Source organism: Ostrinia nubilalis, chromosome 16 (genome assembly GCF_963855985.1).
Source record: "Ostrinia nubilalis chromosome 16, ilOstNubi1.1, whole genome shotgun sequence".
Taxonomy (NCBI): domain Eukaryota; kingdom Metazoa; phylum Arthropoda; class Insecta; order Lepidoptera; family Crambidae; genus Ostrinia; species Ostrinia nubilalis.
The window spans coordinates 2700059-2706206 of NC_087103.1; the positions used below are offsets into that span (position 1 = coordinate 2700059).

The 6148-nt window shown below is 34.5% G+C and overlaps 1 long non-coding RNA gene across 1 annotated transcript; it reads left to right on the plus strand.

The window, feature by feature from the left end:
* The first annotated feature begins 2879 nt into the window (after positions 1-2879).
* Positions 2880-5791, plus strand: LOC135079088 (uncharacterized). Its single transcript, XR_010258727.1, has 4 exons — positions 2880-3101; positions 3649-3860; positions 4038-4263; positions 5295-5791. It is a non-coding gene; the product is annotated as an uncharacterized LOC135079088 (long non-coding RNA).
* Positions 5792-6148: the final 357 nt, after the last annotated feature.

The window sequence follows — 6148 nt, forward strand, 5'->3', positions numbered from 1 at the left end:
AATAACCGACCTGCTGCTTATGTAAATTATAATTATTTATAACCCTACTTACAGTGCATAACAATCATAATTAGGTATTATAACCCTACTTAACAATGCATAACAATCATAAGATAGTTTGGCGTATAAGTAGGTAGGTAGGTACTATCTAGGCCGAAGGTGGAAGCGATCGACCCGGAAATATTCTCAACCATCTCAACTATCATAATATGTATTTAGAACAGTCCCTCCTTACCAATGATATTATAGATAATACCATTGCTCCTTACCATCAATGCAATCGAGCAGACAAAGGACATTGATAAAAATCGCCCTAAGATTTTCAAAGACTTAGTATGTACCATAATTTTATGTATATTTTATTTATTTACTTGCAAGTGTCCAAACCTATCGGACAAGTTGCAGTTCGAAAAAATATTTTAAAAGTATTTAAACGAAATCAAAGTCACCGACATATTGACAGAGCAGAGACAGAGATGCGCTTTTTTAATTCGATTTAAGTAAATAATGGTATGATCGATTAGACTAGAGTCTAATCATTAGACCTTTAGACGGGCGCAGATCCGCCGCGCCCGCAGCGCTTCAGTGGATTATTGCATTTTATGTATATTTAATCACATTTATTTACCTACATTTACATATTTACTCTTTTCTTTAAGTGTAGACACTGTTTATGTATAAGTCCACTATTGCATGCCGTGGCAACCTATAACACTGCGGAACAAAAAAAATAAAAAAATCTGCGGCATCTATTTTGTTAATGGATTTTGTAAATACTTGTATTAGACATAAATGGTGTGCATTTACTTTCTTTGGATTGACTCTGGTTCTTGAGATAAACGAGACACAAGAAATCAATGAAAAAAATTAAACGACCCTCCCTAAACTTATATTAATTTGATTATACCCACTAAGTTTTATTTTCTACTCATGTATTAGTGTAGTTGTAGTTACAACAATTTAGTAATCAGCTACTAGACCTTGAAATTAACAGTTTGTGTCTTTTAAATCAATTTTTAAAGAGCTTTTTTGTCTCAAAAATATGAGTTCATTATGAAAACCTTGCGTTTACAATCCCAACAGTTTTTGTTAATATTTGGCTTCTAAACTTACAAAAGCAAAGAAATAAGATCACGGAGGTAGTGATAAAAACCTACCAAGCATACTGTCTTATAAAACTTCCATAAAATAATAAATATTGGGGGTCCAATATCGTCTGCAAGACTCGTGAAGACTCTTTGCCATACTGGAGTCAAGCTGGACGTAAAGGACTTCAATTTGGAAAGCCAAAGATATGAACTGAGCTTTCTAATCACTAAAATGATCAAAAGTCAGCCAAATTAAAGTCCTTTACGTCCTGAAACGTCCGTTTGAATACGGAAAAAATAAATTCGATTGACCGCAAATCCGTACTCTTATTAAGACACTGTATTTGTAAACCACATAACACAAATTGAATCTGAAGCTTGGCTAAGCTTTGTTTTAGTAATCAAACAATATTTGGGGAGTCATAGAGCACCAGGCTTTTCAGAATTGGTTGTTTGAAAAATTTAACACATAAGGATCTAATTTGAGTATTATTTTTTTTTAACAATAGCCATTTGGACACGTTCGCCCATAATCTGGGTGATTACAGTGAGGAATAAGCAGAACGGTTCTACCAGAACATCAGGATAGTGGAAGAATGACATCCACGGTCAATGGGACCGCCAGATGATGGCTGATTCTGTTGCCATAATTATGGAATTTTCCTCACCAAAACCATAAACATAAAAGCTTACAGAAAAAGCTTTTTGTAGTTTTTTTTTCTATTATTTGATGAAAAGCAAATATATTTTTAATTTTTATATCGTTCTTAAATAGGATCTTAGTGTAAATATTTTTTTTGTACAGATTGGTATTTTTATTTTGGTTTTTTTCATATAAACAGTTAATAGTATTTATCTCAAGATCTAGAGTCAATTTGACAAATCTAATATTTTTCTAGTATTCAGCACACTAGTCGCATACAGAATTGACTCTAAACTACCATGCCGCAAAATGACTGTTCCCCAGTGTAAGTAAAAAAAGTAAAAGTAAAAGTGTTTTATTTGCCAACAAAAGAATTACAGTTTGTTTATCTAGCGGCTGCTGCACTAAGCTGTGCTTGTGTCGCGGCAGCCTTAAGTAACACAGGTTAACAATGTTGATAAAATATAGTGAGGACACACGGTACATGGCAATTAACAGTTATTAAACTCTTAAGATAACTAGAATAATTTTTTTTTTCTTAGACTAAACAAAACTAAACAAAAGGTAACTGAGGTAGTATGTGTAATGTGTGTGTGTGTGTGTGTGTGTGTATGTGTGTGTGTGTGTGTTGTGCGTGGTAATGTGTGCGTGATGTACTGTGATGTTATGTAGTGTGTTTAAGGCTATTTATATGGAGGCTCAGCGCGGAAATAAAGCTTCAGTGTCCAGATAATCAAGGCCTAGCAGCCATGACTCGAGTTCGCGTTTTGCACCTGGTGTTGTAAGCGTTTTTATGTTTATATTACGACAGACTTTATTATAAAGATGAGGCAGAAGGAAGCAGGAGTGGCGTTTAGCAAAAGCAGTTCGAACCGTTGGGACTGGCAGCACTTAGATTAAGTTAAATACGTTGTAAATATTGATTGTCTTCCAGTGTATGTCTTGTTGGTTGTCCTATTAAATAAATAAAATAAATATTTATAGCAACACAATGTTTAAAAATAAAATTTTTCAAAAACGATCAATTTAATCGATTATGTCTATTCTAAATGGACATCCCTATTTGTTAGTCAAATTGTCATTCACTCGCATCACCTTTTCTCTCTCACTCACTCTTGCTGTGTTGCTGTCTTGCCTCAGTGTCTTGCTTGATCCTTCTTTGTGATTCGTTTGTGTTTTAGCTTTTATTTTCGGAACTTTATTAACTACAAACTTGGCTATTCAAACGGACTCTGATTGATTGCAATAAGGACATACTCAGCCTGGGATTTACTGTTTTTGTGTGGCTCGGCCAAGGCTCGGCTGGTGGTTCTATGGTGTTAGAAAATGAGCAACTTAATTATACACAACAATGGGCAGCACCTCGATCGGTAAGTACCTACATTTTGCTCTGCAATCTTATGAATAAGTACTAGCCTTGCCAAACTTCTGAATTGCCATTCTCATGGCGGGTTGTCTTGAAATGAATGTTCCGCTATTATCTGTGGTTCAACCCTGGACAGTGTGGACAGCCAGGCCCGATTCGATTGTAAGAAACTAGTCGATGGTACAGCGCAATGGAGGCATGAGCGAAACAACAATTATGTTGACAATCCAGCTGGTTTTGGTGTAAATCTAAGGAATTATTTACTTTGACACTATCTCCCTGCTCTCAATGAAAGCTTGTTTTGTTTTGTTTTTTGGAACTAAGACTACTACATTATTATTTTTTGTAACTAAGTTTGTAACACGTCATAATTAATTATTATAACAACAATGCTTATTTACTAAAGCTGTTTAACCCTACCCTCTGACCCAAAATTCTACTAACAGCACATAATATTGAATTATCATTTTTTTTATGGTTTGCGGCTCAATTTATTCAACGCACAGGAGTATGTGTGGCATGGCATGCAATGAATCTATTTATTTTTACAGGTTACAGCTCATGATCTTATATGCACATGTTGGACCCAAGCCCAAGATACAACACAAATGCATCTACTTCAAATCTTAGCAGAAAATGTGTGCTTTGCAGTAGAACACTAGAGCCTAGAACACGTTCACATCAGCTCATGTCCCTGAGAACTAACACTCAACATCATATTAACATCAGGAACATAATTGTGGAACGACTAACTCCATTAGAGGTAATGCACGCTAAAGTCCTTATTTAATAAAATGTTATTGGCTATACAATCAGTCTAATTCTTGTAAAGTTATTGGTTTCTGTAAATTAATACTAAAATAAAATAATTTAAGTGCGGGACATTAAAAAACTGATAATTTTTTTAAACTTATTTCTAATTATTATTATTTTTAAACAGGTTACTGCAAATGACTACATCTGTGGGGCTTGTCACTCATTATTGCAAAGAGATACCACACCTACTTCACAAGACTCCAGATATGCCAACCGGTGCCCCGGTAGGTCACCAACAAGTTTGTGTTGGATGTGGTTGTTCATTATTGCGAACTTGAAGTCATTGTTTGGATACAGAGAATAATCAAGATATATTAAACATTGTTCGAAATTGGATTCAACCCAGAGAGGTAAGAGCCCTGCCAGTTTTATAATACATAAAAATAATTATGCCGGTTTATTATAATAATAAAAAAGGTTTTTTCCGAATCAGCCTTCCCATCCTTCAACTCCTTCCATTGCTTTCAATCTGCCACTACTCTCATCCATACAGGTTATACAGGGTGGAAACGATAAGTGATCTCACTCGATTATTTCTAAACTACACAAGATATCGAAAAACTGGTTACTCATCCTGAAAGTGCTTCACGAGCTCTTTCTAACGGTATCAGTAAATAGTTACAGAATTAACTGGATCTATCCGAAAATTCAATGTTTTCAGCCTCGATACTAAATGTATGCCAGCCACACAATATTAAAAGTGTTATAGATCACTTATCGTTTCCACCCTGTATAATACAAATAGACTTATATTATTAGTCGGCCGTTTGGTGTAGTGGTTCAGAACGGACTACTATGCCGAGAGGTCCCGGGTTCGATTCCCGGCCGGGCAGAAATTGAAATGATGAATTTTAATTTCTGTGACGGGTCTGGGTGTAACTATGTATAATATTTATGTATTTAAAAAAAAAAGTATATAAGTAGTATATCCGTTAAGCTAGCACCCATAACACAAGCATTAAGTTGCTTACTTTGGGGCTAGCTGGCGCTGTGTGAAATTGTCCAAAGATTTATTTATTTATTTATTTATTTATTTATTAAAATATTGCAATATAATTACTTACATAATATTAAACATAATTTTTACTATTATAAAGCCAGTTAAAAATTCCCTGAGCCAAATAAACTCAGTAAAGTTTTATTTATACTTCCTGCATAACAACAGACTACTCTTTTAAACTACCACTATTCTCACTCTCAATCCTCGTTCCTCATTCATCCCTTTCGTTTCCTCCATAGACCAATCATTCAGCGTTCAAATCATAAATTATCTTTCATCACTCATCTTACTATTCCGTTACACACAAAAGTCGTTAATCCTACATAAATATTGCTCTTCTTATTGTTGAACTGTGAATCTGATGTTTTATTTTATTTTCAGATTCGTCCTTCAGATCTTCTTTGCCATAGATACTATCAGAGAGCACGAATTACTACAGTTGGTGCTTATTTAATGAAGCTGAGGACCGGTGATTCAGATGACAGAATAGCTACATTACTTGGCATTTCAAGGAGTACTCTTACAAAATATGTAATGAAAGCACGCAGTATGATGGAGGAACATTTCGTACCAGCACATTTAGGGTTACAACATATTAGTAGAGAGGAAGTAGCCCAAAGAAACCTTTATGTTCCAGTCTCTTTTCGGGAAGCCAGGAAACGATTTACCACAAAGAAAGGCTATTGTCATCATGGATGGTACATACATACATTTATGTGCAAAAAAGTAGCAATTATGCATACCAAAAAAAAAACTTATTCCCTATACAAATATCGGAATCTCGTTAAACCATTTATGGTACTTTGTTGTGATGGCGACATCATTGATGTATTGGGCCCATATTTAATAGAAAATGTAGAACATGACCATTAATAAATAATAAGTACCTACATACGTATTTTCATTTATACCTACATAACTGCCTACTTACCCTTGGGTCGGAATAAAGATATTTTTGGATTTAAATGTAAGTAAAATATATTAACTTCTTTTTAAAAAATGTTTGGCTTTTCCGTAGGCATTCCTATTTTTCCAATACGCAAAGTTCTATTTGCTGCTATTCATACGGTTTGACAAAGGGGTTCTTTATCGATCTACGATTTAAAGTGTAATTAAGACGTCTCTCCTACATATCTATACCTACTTATAATAAATCTGTAGAGAGGTCAATTCTGTACATGAAATATAATTTTCAAAATAACTATCAGGGGGTGATACTGATGCCAAAAATGCAA